Genomic DNA, 18,616 nt, shown 5'->3' on the forward strand with positions numbered 1-18,616 from the left:
ATTGCCTTCTCCGAAACAGTGCTAGAAAACTGGTATTTTAACAGAATAAAAATAAAATTTTCTCCTTAACTCACATCAATACACTAAAGTTACATCTGAGTGAATCATAGATCTAAAGGTGAAAGGCAAAACAACAGGTTTTCTAGAAGATAATATAGAAGACTAACTGTGACTTGACTTAGGAAATTCAGTATTTCTTAAACAGGACACAGTAAGTTGTCACTATAAACAAAAAAGTTTTTGAATTTATATGAAACAAAATTGAAAACATCTGTTTATGAGATAGCAATATTAAACAAGTAAAAAGCACAAATTGAAGAAGAGTTTAGACACAGAATATTTTAAGAACTCCAGCGGAACAAATGAATAAAGAAAATGGACAATCCCCCCAAAGGAGGCACAGACCTAGACCCATCACAGCTAAAATCCAAATGACCTATAAACATGTGAAGAAGTGCTCATCTACAGTACTAGAAATTAGGAAAATAAAAATTACAAACAATAAGTGATGGTTACACAGTTCTGTGAATATTCTAAAAACCACTGAATTGTTCACCCAAGAAATGAGTAAATTCTGTGGCATGTGAATGCTATCTCAGCAAAACTATTATGAAAAGTAATATATAGCACAATTAGTACATACTTATCAAAATGACTAAAATTAAAAGGATTGTACTGGTGAGAATGCAGAACAATTAAGTTGTTAATCACTTCTAGTGAGAAAGTGAATTGATATAACCACTTGGGAAAATAATCTGACATAACCTGTTAAAGTTGAAAACGTGCATACAGTGTAACCAGCACCTTAACTCCAAGGTACATGTGCATTCTAAGTCACTCCAGTCATGTCTGAGTCTGTGTGACCATATGGACTATAGCCCGCCAGGCCTCTCTGTCCATGGAATTCTCCAGGCCAGAATACCGGCATGGGTTGCTATGCCCTCCTCCAGGGGATCCGTCCAACCCAGGGATCAAACTCATGTTTCTCATATCACCTGCATTTTCAGGAGGATTGGAAAGCCCCAGCTCCAAGGTATCAGTTCAGTTCAGTCACTCAGTCGTGACCAACTCTTTGCAACCCCATGGACGGCAGCACAGCAGGCCTCTCTCTCCATCACCAACTCCCAGAGGCTACTCAAACTCATGTCCATTGAGTCAGTGCCATCCAACCATCTCACCCTCTGTCGGCCCCTTCTCCTCCCGCCTTCAATTTTTCCCAGCATCACAGTCAATTGAAGAGTCAGTTCTTCGCATCAGGTGGCCAAAGTATTGGAGTTTCAGCTTCAGCATCAGTCCTTCCAATGAATATTCAGGACTGATTTCCTTTAAGATGGACTGCTTTGATCTTCTTGTAGTCCAAGGGACTCTCAGTCTTCTCTGACACCACAGCTCAAAAGCATAAATTCTTTGGTGCTCAGCTTTCTTTACAGTCCAACTCTCACATCCATACTTGACTACTGGAAAAACCATAGCTTTGACTAGACAGAACTTTGCTGGCAAAGTAATGTCTCTGCTTTTTAATATGCTGTCTAGGTTGGTCATAACTTTTCTTCCAAGGAGTGTCTTTTAATTTCATGGCTGCGGTCACCATCTGCAGTGATTTTGGAGCCCCCCAAAATTAAGTCTCTCACTGTTTCCACTGTGTCCCCATCTATTTGCCATGAAGTGATGGGACCAGATGCCACGATCTTAGTTTATTGAATGTTGAGCTTTAAGCCAACTTTTTCACTCTCCTCCTTCACTTTCATCAAGAGGCTCTTCAGTTCTTCTTTGCTATCTGCCATAAGGGTGGTGTCATCTGCATATCTGAGGTTATTGATATTTCTCCCAGCCATCTTGATTCCAGCTTGTGCTTCTTCCAGCCCAGCATTTCTCATGATGTACTCTGCATATAAGTTAAATAAGCAGGGTGACAATATACAGCCTTGACGTACTCCTTTCCCAATTTGGAACCAGTCTGTTGTGCCATGTCCGGTGCTAACTGTTGCTTCCTGACCTGCATACAGATTTCTCAAGAGGCAGGTCAGGTGGTCTGGTATTCCTATCTCTTTCAGAATTTTCCACAGTTTGTTGTGGCCCACACAGTCAAAGGCTTTGGCTAGTCAATACAGCAGAAATCGATGTTTTTCTGGAACTCTCTTGCTTTTTCGATGATCCAGTGGATATTGGCAATTTGATCTCTGATTCCTCTGCCTTTCCTAAATTCAGCTGGAACATCTGGAAGTTCACAGTTCACGTACTGTTGAAGCCTGGCTTGGAGAATTTTGAGCATTACTTTACTAGCCTGTGAGATGAGTGCAATTGTGTGGTAGTTTGAGCATTCTTTGGCATGGCCTTTCTTTGGGATTGGAATGAAAACTGACCTTTTCCAGTCCTGTGGCCACTGCAGAGTTTTCCAGATTTGCTGGCATATTGAGTGCAACACTTTCACAGCATCATCTTCTGGATTTGAAATAGCTCAACTGGAATTCCATCACCTCCACTAGCTTTGTTCATAGTGATGCTTCCTAAGGCCCACTTGACTTCGCATTCCAGGATGTCTGGCTCTCAATATCATGTAACAATTCAAAAGGGAAAAGAATTTGAAGAACAGATGTATGTATATATATAGCTGAATCCCTTTACTGTATATCTGGAACTATCACAACATCGTTAATCAATTTTATTTCCTTTTTAAAAAAGGAATACATTTGTGGGGAAAGTGTGTGAATTTTTATGCAGCTCTATGAATAGACAAAACTGAAATGTGTCCACTAATTGACATCCTTTGATGGTTGTTAAGTGGATGGGTCTGTACTAATATTATTTTCTATACAATAGATTAATAAGTTCAACATGTGTTCTTTCTTTTCCTGGGGTTATTTTTAACTCATTTAGGATGTAACTCACTTAGAGCACCTGAAGACCAAAGATATAAGAGATGGGAGGGAGGTTCAAAAGGGAGGGAATATATGCATACCTATTGCTGATTCATGTTGAGGTTTGACAGAAAACAACAAAATTCTTTAAAGAAATTATCCTTCAATAAAAAATAAATAAATTTTAAAAAAAAGTTTGAAAACTAAAAACCACACTGTGCTTAAGGTTGAAGTCACCATGAATGTATCAAGTAGCTATATCCTAGTGATTATTTATCAGTATTAGACTTTGCAAGGACATACTAATATATAATAAACTACAACAAGGTACAGGATAAACGTTATAAATAACATTTGAACAACCTTAAAATCTTTTACATCTGGCTAGAGAACACAATCCAGTCAATGTAACAAAGAGGAAAGTTGTGATTCATAAGAGCCTTACCTCCTCATTAAAAATGAAATTAAGTTTTTCACAATGTGAACCATATTTAGACTCCTTTGCTCAGCCGATGTTATTTGACTTGAATCAACAGAAAGGAACTCTGGCTATTTTGGGCAAATAAAAATGGACTGTATTATAACAGCATGAAATAGCAACAGAATAGAAAGTCAAACAGCCAGACTCAGACAGAATGATAATTCTGAAGCCCCAGAATGTAGGCAGCAATGGTCCTTTCAGCTCTTAGAATAAATGAGCTTCAGCCTTACAATCAGAGGGTGTCTGATTGGTCCCTTTAGTTAACTGCCAACCCATTTGGCCACTGGGGAGACGGGTGGGGGCCTTGTTTGACAGCCCCATCCACCTAGAGGCCTCTGATGAGGAAGAGGCTATTATTAAATTATTAAATTATTAAATTAAGGGAAAATGGGCACCTGGGCAGTTAAGACCAACAGCTGTTCATACTGTTATTCACTGTAATCTTCTCACAGTGTGATGGCTATATACTGGCTATTGGTCGCAAAGAAGGACACCAACAAATTCAAATATCACACTGAACTGGTTACAGACATCAGTGGCTGAAAGAACTGACTGACCCTTGGTTTATTGTGAGGATTGTGAAGCATGTGGAGGGAAAAAAAAAAAAGAAGGCTATGATTTACCGATGCACAATAAATGGTTTTGGAGAGAGTCAACCATTTTAGTTTAAAGAAACAAACAATTAACCTTGATAACAAAAGTTTAAGGACTATGTGAATGACGTTAGTCATTTTTCTTCTCTGATCTTAGATGACAGTTGTAACTTATGTGATATTACTGGAACTTGTTTTGAGTTCAGAGAGTACTTATCCAATGTTAATGTCCATATAAATCACTTGGGAGATACTGTTAAGATGCAGATTCTGGTTCGGCAAGTCTGACTTGGGGCCTGACTTTCTAACAAGCTCTGGGGGGGATAACTGCAAAGTACCAGAGAGCTGAGCCTCTCCTGTGGCCATGATTCTCCTCTCACATCCCATCGTCCTTCATGCAGGGGCTGCATGATTCACCAGCACTTTCAGATCACAAGAGACTACTTACCTTCTGGCAACTTTTAGAAAGCTATGGTGGAGAAGGAGATTGAAACTACCCATGAACATGAGTCTTATGGATTCCATTTACACAAGTGCAATGGACTGAATGTCTGTGTCCCTCCCAAATTCATTCATTGAAATCCTAGCCCCCAAAGAGATAGTATTAGGAGGTGGGGCCCTTGAGAGGTGCTTAGGTCATGAGGATGGAGCCTCACAAATGGAATTAGTGCCCTTACAAAAGAGAGACCCCAGAGAGTTCCCTTGCCCCTTCTGCCATGTGAGTTCATAGTGAGAATATCACTACTCAAGAACCAAGAAGCAGGCTCTCACCAGACACCAAATCTGCCAGCACTTTGATCTTGGACTCCCCAACCTCCTTAACTGTGAGAAATCAATTTCTGTTGTTTATAAGCTCCCCAGTCAATGGTATTCTGTTACAGGAGCCCAAACAGACTAAGACACCAAATAATCCCCTTTCTACAAGCACAGAAACTGCAGTGCTTTTGTCTTCTGACCCAAAAGCAGACCACAAGTGGTTTATGTTGCATTTTCACAATGCTGCTCGACCCAGAAATCTAATATACTGACTTACCACCAGCCCTTAAAATGGGGGCATTGTCTGTCAACAGAGTTGGGGGATTCATTTCTCCATCAAAAGACAAAAAGGGCAACTTTGAAATGAATCTCTTGTGTGCCTGCTGGACAGAGCCCAGGCCCTGTCTTCACCTCTGGCAGTGACTGGCCACATCCTGTGAGCAGGGCCAGCCCAGACCCTCTGGATGCAGTGAGGGGCTTTTATCTGCACCTTGTCACAGACCCACTGAGTGACAGAACATGAACTGAATAGCCCATTCTCTCTGTCGAGACAGAGTCAACAGTGTTCTTGTAGCACACTCGGCCTTCCTTGCCTGAAGGAGAGTGAGGGCACCGCACACACCCCCTCTGGCAGCTCACTTCCCTTGGTGGACAGCTTGAGCTGGAGAGCCGGAGATAAGATAAAAGTAGAATAGAAAGGGCAGATGTCAGGTTCAGAGGCGAGGCATTATTTTTAGAGCTTGTAGGTAACAGAGTGGCTAATCCTAAAGAGAAGACAATCCCTTAATTTTTAAATTTGACTTCTTGACCTAAGGTTCTAAATTTAAGAAATATAATAATTAAAAAAAAAAATCATGCAACCAGGTCTAGGTTTGTTCTAAAGCATGAAGACAGGAAATTAAAAATAGAACCTGCTCACAAAGAGTACAAGTGACAATACATTTGAAATAAATCCACAGAATTTATATAATCTTTCTCTGGGTCTTGATGGTCTTTGTCCACTCATTTTCACTAGAATGCTGGTAAGCAAAGGGCTTGTGAAGACATCATGGCCAACAGTAGCAGTTCTCACCCCATCTCCATTGACCATGACTTTTTTCCTTCCTTTCCTCCAGATAAATTTTTTGAATATCTTTCCAGAGTTGTCTTTGAACATGGCAATGTGCAGTTTTGTCAATGGAGGCCTGGTGCTTCCTTGAGAAAAAGATACAATTCTGTATAACCACACTATGATTAGGTATTCAGAAATCCAAAAGAAATGGGCCAGAGGCCTTATCCTGGAGAAACCTACAGTCTATAGGAGACGAGCTATTGGTAGACTGCAATGGTCAAAAGTACAGACCTCATCAGTCAGATGCAGGTTCAAATCCCACCTCTAACATCATTCACCATTAAACCACTCACTTCATTTAGTCTCTGTGAATTTCAGTTTCCTCATCCATAAAATAGATATAATTCCAATGGCATAGAATGACCATGAAGATGAAATATTCCATAAAAAGCACTTATCACAATGTCCACCTATTAAATATTTGGTATATACTAGTAATTATCATCATCAGTACTGCAGCTCACTGAATTTCCTCATGCCAATCCTCTGCCTTCTACGCATTGTTTTTCCTACTACTCATGTTTTGGGTCTGTTTACAAGACCTCGTTTTAGCCACATGATCTTTGGTTCAAAATACATTGAGAGAATAGGGAGGAACATCCTGAATGGTGTGATATACAATTGGCTTGGATTAATACCACCTCTGGGATCATTCTGGGTCCAGAATCTTAGAAGTGAAGAGAAACTTAGAAATCTAGTAACTAATCCAACTTATAGAGGAGCTTTTTCCTGCCACATCTTTGGCCACCAATAGTGAGATACAGTGGGGCTGATAGAGATCGGAGGTACAAGGATCCAGTACCTCCAGAGGTACATACAGAAATAATCTCAAGACCCAACATAGGCTCCTATATCTGTCTGAGGTGCCAATGACAAAAATCTATCCAGCTCCATCATCTGCATTGACCTTATCCTTTTGAAATACTATTGGGGAGATGGAACTGTGCTGCTAAGCCTCTCAGTCCCCACCTGCCTTTTTTTTTTTTTTTTAAACTTTACATAATTGTATTAGTTTTGCCAAGATGCTCTAGTAGAGACTTTGAAGACTACCAGAGCCACAAGGGGGTAATCTCATAGGCCACTAGGGCTTGACCTATGTGTCTTGAGTTCCACTGCTGTCAAAAAGCTAAAACCCTCTCAGATACAGATGGTGGGTTTGACTGACTGAAGACAATAGAGTAAATGACACATTGTGTTTTTCCTGAAGACTAACTGCTGCCTGGATAGAAGCATTTTAACTATTCTAATTATTATTAAACCCATTACAAAGCTCCTTTAAGCAACTAGCTTAACCAAGCCTATTTGATTCTTTGGTGGCTATGACTTCTCCTAGAATTACAGTGCTCAGAGTTCTGATTCAATACCAACCACCAATCCCTTCCAATCAGTAGGGACTCTCAACTTCTCCAGGGAGCCCCTAATAGAGTAAGGAATAGAAAGTGTCTCCAGCCAGACATATAATTTACAGTAACTTCAAAGAAAACTTAAGACTTCAACTCCCAGCATCAGAAAATCAAGACACAGACCATTGAGACCACCAGACAATTGCCTGTGGAGTACCATTTATTTCCTGCCACAGAGGAATGGAGAAGAGAAAGGAGAGAGGAGGCAGTCAAGACTTGCAACCTCAGACATTCTCCCAGGCTTTGTTTAGGCTTTGTTTAGGCCAAAGCGTGCCCGTGTACTGCAGTGGCTTTGTTTAGGCTGCTTCCTAATGGAAAATGAACGTTCAAATCAAGTTTATCATTCATTAAGTTGTAATAGTCTCTTAAAAAAAAAAAGTCTAGGAAGGGCATACGATGAGGGTTCATCTGATAAAACTGTGCCAGAGTTCACTGACTAGAGGACACGGGTCTTGTGCGCTTAACTGATGGCTCTCTATTTGTCACCACACAAGACTCAGTGGACTGCAGACCAGAGCTGCTATCTGCCCTAGACACAGCCTTTCTGGGGTCAGGTGCAGGCACACACATGTCAAAGCTCACCTTATCTCCCTCCCTGCTTCCTATCTCCTGTCGATAAACAAGGGCTCCAGTTCTCAGCTATCAGGCCAGGTCCTCTTCACATGTGCACATTCAACTGCACAGACAGTCAGTCCTCATTCCTTCTCAAAGTACAGCTTCCTCCCCAGTGCAGTACACGGGCACGCTTTGGCCTCAGGGAGGATGGTGATGTCCATCCTGAAGACACAGCCCTCCAGCAGTCTGTCTTGTTTCCCAGACTCACATGGTTTTCCACGGAACCTTGACTAGACCTTTTCTTTGTTGGAAACCATTTGACAAGTCAGAAAGGAATCAAGCATCTCAGGAAATAAGCCTCAGCTGACCCCCAAGGCGGGAGATCAGGCGGCTACAAATTCATGTTGATGTATGACAGAAATCAAACCAATATTGTAAAGCAATCGTCAATCAATTAAAAATAAAAAAATATAACTGGGGGGAAAAAAGGAATCGCATTCTTTGCTTAGTCACGCACCCAGGAGACGACGCTGCCTCCACTAGGTCACAGGAGGACTCAAGAAAGGATCTGAAAATGGACAGGAAATAAATCCATCCTTTACCTTCCCCTACTGAGCCCCAACACCACTCCAAGTTCTTCCTGGCAAGTTTTGAAATCACGTGAAAACTTTCTTGGAAGACAGCCCGGAGGATTCGACCCTTTCTTGTGACAAACAAGCCTGATGGGTTTAGCGTTAGGCTCTGGATTTTCTCTTCCTTACGGAACAACCTTTCCAAACGCATTCATACATATCATCTCAATATACCTTCATTCCAAGGGAGATAGAGAAGTAAACATTATTATTTTTAAGTTAACAGTGAGAGAAACAGACACAGGTGAAGTCAGAGCTGTCCTGACGAGGCTGGGACGGACCTGATAGCTTCGCGTCCTTTTCTTACCAGCAAAGCCCATGAATAATTCCTGGGAAGTAAACATAGAATCTGGGTAATAAAATAAAGCCTAACCTTTCGTTTTTCCTTTTCCTTTGTACTTAGTCTGGTTTCACTTGCTCACAAGATGCCACAGGCAGAGGCCTTGCCCTGGTGTTCCTCGCAAGAATCTGCGGGGCCAACACCCCAGCTTTGAAGAATGGCAGAATTCAAGATGGCGGTGGGCTGCGTACAGAGACCACGCCCTCCCCCACGCCCCGCTGGGATCTGGAGTCCCCCAACCTGGCTGCACCTGCTGGCATGCCCACCCTTGGGAGGTCTGCTCCCCGCTCCCCCCATGAAGACCCTATAAAGCAACCGGGAGCACAATTTGTCAGGGAGGGCATGGGCCACAGAGTGAACTCTCACCTCTCCATTCTCTGACCAAAGACTAAAACTGTCCTCGGTTTTAGGAACTGAGTCTCATTCTATTGGCCCAAACACCATCCAGCTGGAAGAACCTTCCTGGAGCCAGACAAGTCACACTTGGTTCTCGCCACTGATTGTCCCATGTGTGTGATGCAATGATGGCCTCACATTTAGACTGTCCTAGCTCCAGTGTTCTTGCCTTGAGAATCCCAGGGACGGGGGAGCCTGGTGGGCTGCTGTCTATGGGGTCGCACAGAGTCAGACACGACTGAAGCGATTTAGCAGCAGCAGCAGCAGCAGCAGCAGCTTGTTTGAAGGGGACTTCCCAGGTAGCGCTAGTGGTAAAGAACCCAGCTGCCAATGCAGTAGACATACGAGACATAGGTTCTACCCCCTTGGTTGGGAGGACCCCCTGGAGAAAGGTATGGAACCCAGTCCAGTATTCTTACCTGAAGAATTCCATGGACAGAGGAACGTGGCAGGCTATGGTCCATAGGGTTGCAAAGAGTTGGGCATGTGCAAAGAAGCGACTTAGCATACACACCCATATCCCCAGCCTACCTCTCCACCATTCTCAACCTCACTAGTCTCTCAGCAAAAGAGCAGTATATTAAAAGTGGCATAATCTATGTTTTGTCTGATATTTTTGCTTGTTTTTTTAAGTACCTGACTTTGAAACTCAGAATATTATTTTTAATAGTTTAACAAAAATCACCTTAACCAAAGACTATGTATATAGCTTCTCAGCCTGAGAAATACACTTTTTATCATCTTTTTGTCCAAGGTGGTTGGTATACATTGGGTATGCAGTAAATGCTGAAGGAGAAGCAAGAAGGGAATGATGGAGGGGGCTGGAGAGGAAAGAAGGATGATAAACAAGGGCTCTGAGGATTTCATCCTGCCTTCCTTCTCATCCTCATTATTTATGGGCTTTTAAAAAGTCATCAGAATATGATGATTCAAAAAAAAAAAAAAAACCCACAAAACTGGATGTTCTTGGTAGCCTACTTCAAGAAGTGCTCAGGGTTCTTAGATGTAAGAACAATGAACCCCAAGGCAAGTCTCTGAAACAAGCAACAGTATTTGAATCACAAATCATTTTTTATTTGTGACAGCTTTTTTGAGGTTGATCAGTAAAATATCCTTTTGAAATCTATTTGCTAGGATTTCAAAATAATGACACTTCAACAGTTCATTTGTCTTGGAGTAGAGATGCAGCTCCTGGAGACAAGGTTTGTGTTTGTCCTTGGAAATAAAGGACAAACATGAGCTGGCAACTCAGTCTTTATTTTCGTCAGCTTGCTCTTCTGCAAGCTTACACCGTCAGCACTGTGTGAAGAGTGAAACCAATAAAAAATCATCTCCCTCAACGCAGGAGGCCAACTCAAGACTGTTTCTTGGCTCAGGAGCAAGTATCTGTCAGTCAAGGTCAGGGAGGTTTCTGCTGCATTCAGCCAAAAAATCTCTCACACAGAGTAACTGGGAGCCTGAGAAGGGAGCCTAAATGGAAGAAACTGAGGCTCCCAGATGATAACGCTTTGCTTCAGTGAGGCTCGCCCTACTCAGAGGTCATTAACTGAGATCCAGAACCAAGAAAAGAACAGACCCTAGTGCAGTGGCAAAGTCACAAAACTCCATCACATGGGACGTTTGTCAAGGAAGTCAAGAATCCCAGCCACAGGGAGCCATTTTGCAAGAAGCTACAACTTCCTAAAGAGCCTTGACAATGGCATAAGGGAACAATCTTCATGGGGAGGGAGCTTCTCTCAGTTCAAGCCTCAAGCCTAGACTTTGTAGCAAGGGTTGGAAGTCCTTCATGATCTGGCCCTAGTTTCCTCTCCAGCTTCATTTCTTCTAGTCATCCAACACTTATAGTTGAGCTCCAAGTATCCAAGCTACTTGAACTGCTATCCAAGTGTGCTTTTCCAGATGCCTGGAATCCCCCACTCGCCCCCACCTGACGTCAGCTGGCAAGTTCCACAGCTTCTTCTTCAGGAGTCTGCTTAGATGTCAGTTCAGTTCAGTTCAGTCACTCAGTCGTGTCCGACTCTTTGCGACTCCATGAATTGTAGCACGCCAGGCTTCCCTGTCCACCACCAACTCCCAGAGTTCACTCAAACTCACGCCCATCGAGTCAGTGATGCCATTCAGCCATCTCATCCTCTGTCGTCCCCTTCTCCTCCTGCCCCCAATCCCTCCCAGCATCAGAGTCTTTTCCAATGAGTCAACTCTTCTCAAGAGGTGGCCAAAGTACTGGAGTTTCAGCTTTAGCATCATTCCTTCCAAAGAACACCCAGGACTGATCTCCTTTAGAATGGACTGGTTGGATCTCCTTGCAGTCCAAGGGACTCTCAAGTCTTCTCCAACACCAAAGTTCAAAAGCATCAATTCTTCTGTGCTCAGCTTTCTTCACTATCCAACTCTCACATCCATACATGACTACTGGAAAAACCATAGCCTTGACTAGACGGACCTTTGTTATCAAACAACAAAGATGTCAACTTTGTTGACAAACAACTTAGATGTCAGCCTCTCTCAAAAGTCCTCCTGGACCCAATCCTCTCCCACTGTTTGTGTTTGAAAATGTAGATTTCCTAAGTATTCAGGTTTGCTGAGACCAACAGGTCAGAATACCATTGCCAATGAAAAGAGAGTGTTCTTCAAAGATCCCCAAAGAGGGCAAGCCTTGCCAAGCTGGTGCACACAGATTTGTCAGGAGGCAAGGGGGGAGGTAGGGGAAAAATGTGGGTAAGAGCCTTTATAAATAAAGGTTTTTATTTATTTATTTATAAATAAATACAGGTTTCCTTTATGGGGGTTCCCATAGGAACAAACGGAGAAGCAGGGTGAGGAGGCTTGGGAATGGCAAGTCTGAAGTTTCCGTGGGCTCTGGGGTGTAGGGTCTGTCCCTATTGTCTGTGCCTGGCCTTTGAGTGATTATGGTGTGGGAACAGGAGCCCAGAGTATGAGAGCCTGAAAGAGGAGGTAGGGGTTTATAGGCTCTGAGCTCTGTGTACATATGAGGCGAGTCCTTTACTACCTCTCAGAATTGTCTGGCCCTGGAAGGAGCAGACTCTCCAAGGTGAGCAAGACCTTGCATGTCATGTCAAAGGATCAGAAACAAATGATTAAGACTATATACTGTTCAAAGTGGTTAACTGCTCCTCTTATACTCCCATGGACTTACCCTCTGGAAACCTGATTACTTAGCTCTTTATTTGCTACCACTTTTGGCCCCCTGGACTTGAAGCTCATTGAGGACGGGGGCTGTATCTTTTGCAATGCCAAGAATGATAACAAAGTATACAGAGATCAACTTGATTGGCTTTGAGGTCTAACCCTTGTTCGGGTGTACTAGGTGACCAGTGCAGGATCGAGTCTCACGGAGGGTTGATGACCCGCTGCAGGATCAGGTCTCATGGACCATTCAACAGCTCATGGAAACATGTCATGTCTTCCACAGCACTGTGTTGCCCTTTTTTCCTTAGGAACCCAGTTAGCATCATGCAAGACCTCTCTTTGGGTTCAGAAAGCCAAACTGAAGGCAAAAACAAAGTTCCGTTGTTTCCAGATTCTTGATCTGTTTTTCCAAAACTAAGAAAACAAGCTAACAAAGGCAAAAATTAAAAAATAAAATTTTACTCATCTATTTTGCTTCAAAAGATAAGACTGTTTGTAGAATTAAATGTCAAGGGATCTTATGACATTTCTTGGCAGAATTTCTGTGTGAAGCTTTCAAATCAGTCAGTTTAATCCAAATTAGTAGGAGCTTCAGAAAAGGCTTTTGGCCCATCCTTAACTGGGAAGAGGTTTTGTCATGGACTCTGCCAAAAGCATAAGTATATATAAAAAAGAGATGGAGGGAAATTGGGATTTTGGCCCAATATTTTTTAATAATGGGCAAACAAAACCCTCAACTTAATTAAAAATTTCCCCACATTCTGGCCTACCCTGTGTGATTTTTATGTTGCTACCCAAAAGCTATTAAGAGTTACTTAAAAAAGAGAAAGGGGAAGTATGTTTAAAGGATAAGGAGAAGAGAAAAAAACTCAAGGTTTCCTTTCCTTTTTCTACATCCAGAGTCCAAATCATGGTGGCCTGTTTCTTTAGCAGGTTTGTCTTTGAGGCAACTAACAGCTTGTCAGTTTTTAAAGTTCTATGATGAGGCTCATGAACATATACAATAAATGGGGTGCATGCATTCATCCAGTTTGGACAGGGGCTCATCACCCCAAAGCTAGGGGTATTGCTCTCTGCAGCTTCTAACAGTGCGATGCAGCAGTTTCATCTCACTAGATGAGTTTCATCTTACTATATCTCACTGTATTTGTAACTAAAATTAAATTTCTCATAATAATTTTGGAATTACCTCATTCAGTCTGACAGGTGTTGGGTCATGCCAATTCTCTTTACTAAATATACACATCATGCAAGGGGGCAATGCAACAGAATGAACCGGTATGGGGTATCTTCACTCAGTGGCTCTTTGTCTCAGGCAAGGATCTTCTGCTCCTCAAATTTGCAACCACTATCCAGATTTGCTCTTGAATACTCAACAGTCTGTTGTGCAGTTTTCTGTGCCTGTTCCATAGGCTTCTCACATTCAGGATGTCTGTCTGTCCAAACCTAAACACACGGTCTCTTCTATTTTCTATTGCATTGTGCCATCCACCCAGTCGCCCAACTGGAACTCTGGACATCATCCATTACTCATCTCTGTGTGCAGTCAATCAGCAGGACCTGCTCATTTCATCTTCTAAATATTCTCCATTCAATCTTTACTGTCACTGCTCTCTAGTTGAGATCCGCACATCTCTAAGCTGGATGGATGACTGCAGCAACCCTCTGACTAGCATTCCAGCTTCTAATCTATCTCCCTTCATTCCAAACCACTACTGGAGTGATGGTGATAGACCAAGCCTGACAATATCACCCACGAAAATCCCAAGGTAGCTTGCCTTCCGCCCCCAGGAGGCAAGGTAGAAAGCCCTCCTGCCATAATTTCTAGCCTTGTTCTGTTGCTCCCTTCAGTGATTCCAAACCACATGCAGTTCCCCTACACACCTTCATCTTTTTATGCCTTTTATCAACCAATCAGCAGCAAGCAAGCCTTTGAACACGTATAACAGGAAAAGAAGGGAGCTTCTCTGGTGGTTTAATGGTTAAGAATCCACCTTGCAATGCGAGGGATACCATTGCCAGGGTTTGATCCCTGGTCCAGAAAGATCCCACATTCTGCGGAACAACTAAGCCTGTTCTCTGCAACATGAGAAGCCACCACAAAGAGAAGCCCGTGTACCACAAGGAAGAGTAGCCCCACTCTCTGCAACTAGAGAAAGCCTGTATGCAGCAACTATGATCCACCACAGCCAACAAATAAAATTAGTCCTTAAAATAAAAAAAGGAAAAGTAGAGTAGCACATGTAACTGGTACATGGCAAAACAGTTATCATTAAAATAAAACAGAAAAGAATGTTTTTACATATTTTGGGCTCTAGAGGAAAATATAAAGAGAAGAAAATGGAAAATAATAAATCAGCTGAAATATTGATTTTCCAGCTTCAACATCAATAATAAAGCATACCAGGTAGAGGGCTCCTTTTGGACCAGATTGTCACAGCTCCCTCTCTGGGTCTAGTTCTGGAAACCTTCCCAGTCTGAGGCTCAAGCTGTTAATCAACAATTGTCTCTGAGCTAAAACCCAACAATTAAAAGACTTAGGTGTCTGACAAAGGACAAAACACTGTACTGTTCAGAGCTAACTCTAGATCAATGTATTACTAAGCCTTTCTGAGAAGGGTTGGTAAATGACTGCCAGAGAAAACATAGAACAATGCAGAGAAAATTTCCAAAGCTCAAAAATTCCAGATGCCTGTGGATGGTAGGGAGCATGGAAAGTCTATCAAATACCTTGACTATCAGCCCATGGTTGAGCAGCTTTTGCAATAAAAGGTATAATACCATTGTCATACCAATGGTTCAGAAAGCCAAACATGTGACACCACTTAGTTTCAAGGGCCAAAGTGATGTGGCTGGAGTCAACTGATCAGACTGGAACAGCAACGCTGTAACCGAAGAAAGCGCCAACAGCAGTGACACGCAAGCAACAGCTCTGAGAGTGGGGGCCAAGATCCGAAGTAATCAATCTGCCAGGAGCAGGCTGGACAGCACTCCATGCAACGCGGCCTCCTTCACCGCAAGGCAATCAGGTCTACTTTTCGGCAGGAGTCATAAGTCTGGCACCGAACAGTAGCTTTGCGTCAGAAACACAGCCCTTTACTTCGTGTCCTGTCTACATACTGGCGGGTGTGCGGTCACATGTGGGACAACGATGGATCCAGGCCACAACGATGGCAATCTGGGTGGTGTCGGCCCAGCCAACAGCTTTCTTCTAGCTGGCTTCATCAGAGAATGACCCAGACAGCTCTGTCAGCAGCAAGTCTGTTTCTGCTGTTGGTAGCCCCCAAGGAAGGGTATCTTTAGTCAACCAATCTGTAGTTTTCCAAGTGATGGACCAAACCATAGGTCATCAGCAATAGCCTAAAAGTCAGTAAAAATATAACAAGTCTCAGCAAAGAGGGTACTGGCTGGAGCTATGAGAACAGCTTTGAGATTTGCCCATGGACCAGGTCAACCGCACCCATTTTCGGGTCTGAGAGCCTGGTGCCAAAATGGAGTGGCCACAGCAGCCCATTGAGCACTACTGGGTTTCAGTCTGGCCAATACTTCAGTGAAAGAGGCAAAAGGCACTTAGAGGAATCTCCTAACTATAACGTAAAAGTATTTTTAACCCACCGTAAATGTAACCTTTAAGACTCAGGGAGACCATTGAGCCACTCCCTTTGTTTCAGGCAATGTGGAATAGGGGACAAAATTTTCCTCAAACGGATAGCTGCCACCTTTTCATCTAAATCTAAGATGTAAGCAGGGCTATGCCGGCTGCATTCTTGAGTATAGCAACTCCATCTGACAAACAAGGTTTGCTGGACCCTTCTCATCGTGGTGAATCTGTTTGATTCACTCCACATTGGCAGTAGCAGGTTGGTTGGCTCAGGTGTTCAGTTTTGACAAGAGCCCAGTCGTTTGCTGTTTTTTAGAAGGGGGAGCAGGCAGGGGGAGACACTATATCTCTGTCTTTCAAGGGTGCTCACACATCTACCAAAAGAGTCTAGAATGTAGAATGTAGAAAGAGTCATTGCTTCCTTAGTAAGATATATAGAAATGCAAGACATCTATGAAGAATTGTCTCCCAACAGGTAAAAACTGTAGAAAAATGCAAAAAAAAAAAAATTAGTTTGCTGTTTGTGCTGGAAGCACTCAGACTTGTGAGATACTCCAGTCCATGATTTATAAACAAACCAATATCAAAGTAGACTTCACTTACTCTATGGATATAATCCTTCTAAGAAAAAAAGATTCTTACAAGTGTTTAAAGAGGTTTTACAGATTTTTAAAGGTTCACCAATACCAGCTCTGACCATCCTGATTCACTTCACAAATGTACAACATATTAGATACAATACTTAGGCAGACCATCGAAGCCCAACCCAAGTACCATTTCACTTCCAATTTTAATTTTCTCCTCAGCCATTTTTTAAATTTGACTAACTTCACACATAAGCCCAGCTAATCTCCACTGCTGGATGTTAGACAAAATAGAGTTCTTCTGATAAGCCCTCAGGAGAGAGATGGGAAGGCTTGATTAAAGGAGAGATTTTAAAGTCAGAGGTCAAACCAGATTCCTTTTTGGGTGATTCAATTTGGCATCACTGTGATATAATTATCTTAGTAAGAACATTCAAATGCTATAACAAAAATATACTAAAAACATCCTAATATCCCAAGAAATAGGGCTAGCAGTTACATAAAGTGAAGTGGGCTTATCTTAACATTCATCTCTTAAGCCTATTTTGTTCTGTGACCCAGGCTTCTTAGGAGACTGCCATGAGAATTTAGCCTCCATCTCCCTAAAAGCCTGTCTACAATGGCTTATGAAGGAAGGGATAAGAGCCAAATTCCAGGTTGGCCTTGGTTATGCCTAAATGTCAACTTGCTTATCCCACCTAGTGAAACATATGAACATCCTGAGGCAGACCTCTATTGAGGGAAGAGGGTCAGGTTCCCTAGTGAGCTTTGCTAGGAATGTGCTGTCTCTATGATTCTATGGCTAGACAGAGTCACAGATATGTTTATCATTCCATTACAATTCTTTACACTCTAGACCTTATGCTCTCAAACCACTCTTTTACAGACACTCTCAAGGTTTTAGTAAAGTACAAACATCATCAGTCTAGTATTATTGTGTCCATGTGTATGTTCTGGATTAAAGCACTTTTTTTTTGGTTTGGATTACAAACCACATTACTTGATAAATATCTGAGAAAAATGGGAGTGAGTGAGTTGGAAATAAAAGTAGATTTTGCTTATTCTATGAGTACAATTCTTCTAAGAAAAAAAGATCCTTACAAGTCTTTAGTTTTCTAAATAACTTTATGATGGAGAAAAACCATGTTCTTGTAAACTGTCAAAGTTCTTATTCTGGTATAATTTACTCCCTTTGGTCAAACAGAAAAATCAACAATAAGATAATCAATGTTCTTAGCCACAATTACCTCCCATTTCTATCCCTATGCTCCATATTAATTAATTAATTTATGCCCTGCTTTATCTACAATGGATTTTTCCCCCCTATTAGAACTATTAACATCAGCTTAGTTCCACAGTGCTTTTACAAGGGAGATTAGAATGCGGTAGAAAGATCATTTTCCCCCAAACATGTCACCTTCACTCTTTAAAACATAAACATTATGCCTTATTACGTATCTTCTGAGATTAGCAATACCTGATAATACTTCCAGCATGGGTTATTTCTTTTTATCCAAAATGACTACACCTTTGATTCAAAGAGTCAGATTTGCTTATACTGGCATCTAGATAACCACCTTAACATCTAATTTCCTGATGTTAAAAAAAGTCATCCCTGATTATAAGAGTATAATAAAACATATTACCTAAACAGTTGTTTCTGTCCCAAACTTTTGAAGCACATCTTTCACTCGATAATGTAAACACCTTCACTATAATTCGTCCATTAACTCATACTCTACCTTTCCCTACCAAACTTGAAATTTCTTTAGTTGTAATCATCATTCTCCTTAAATGTATAGGCAATATCAAATTTTAAGTGAAATTTCACCATAAGGAAATAGTTGTAACACTGACTTACCTTCCAGAGTTTAAACAGTTTGAAAATACTTTATTGCTCAATCTCTGTATTTAAAGAATTAGTCATAAGGACGTTAGCGGTGAACAGGCCTAAACCCGGGCTACCCTGGGCAGAAAGCGGCTAGAAATTTATAGGAGATTTGAAACTTTTAATCTGCTGGTCACTTTGTCTAAATACCCCAAAGACCACCTACTCCACTATTCCCTCCCAGCTATCACAGAAAAAAAGAAAAAAAAAAAGATGTACCAGAATGGATGGGAAGGAGGTTACTTATGATGAAACACCACCAAGGTAG

At 41.9% G+C, this 18,616-nt stretch overlaps 1 protein-coding gene across 4 annotated transcripts in view; it reads right to left on the reverse strand.

Moving 5' to 3' along the window:
- TRMT11 (tRNA methyltransferase 11 homolog) overlaps positions 1-18,616 on the reverse strand; it is a 267,208-nt gene that overhangs the window by 183,603 nt on the left and 64,989 nt on the right. The window lies entirely within an intron of this gene.

The sequence above is a fragment of the Bubalus kerabau genome, chromosome 9 (assembly GCF_029407905.1).
Source record: "Bubalus kerabau isolate K-KA32 ecotype Philippines breed swamp buffalo chromosome 9, PCC_UOA_SB_1v2, whole genome shotgun sequence".
In the NCBI taxonomy this organism is placed as follows: Eukaryota; Metazoa; Chordata; class Mammalia; order Artiodactyla; family Bovidae; genus Bubalus; species Bubalus kerabau.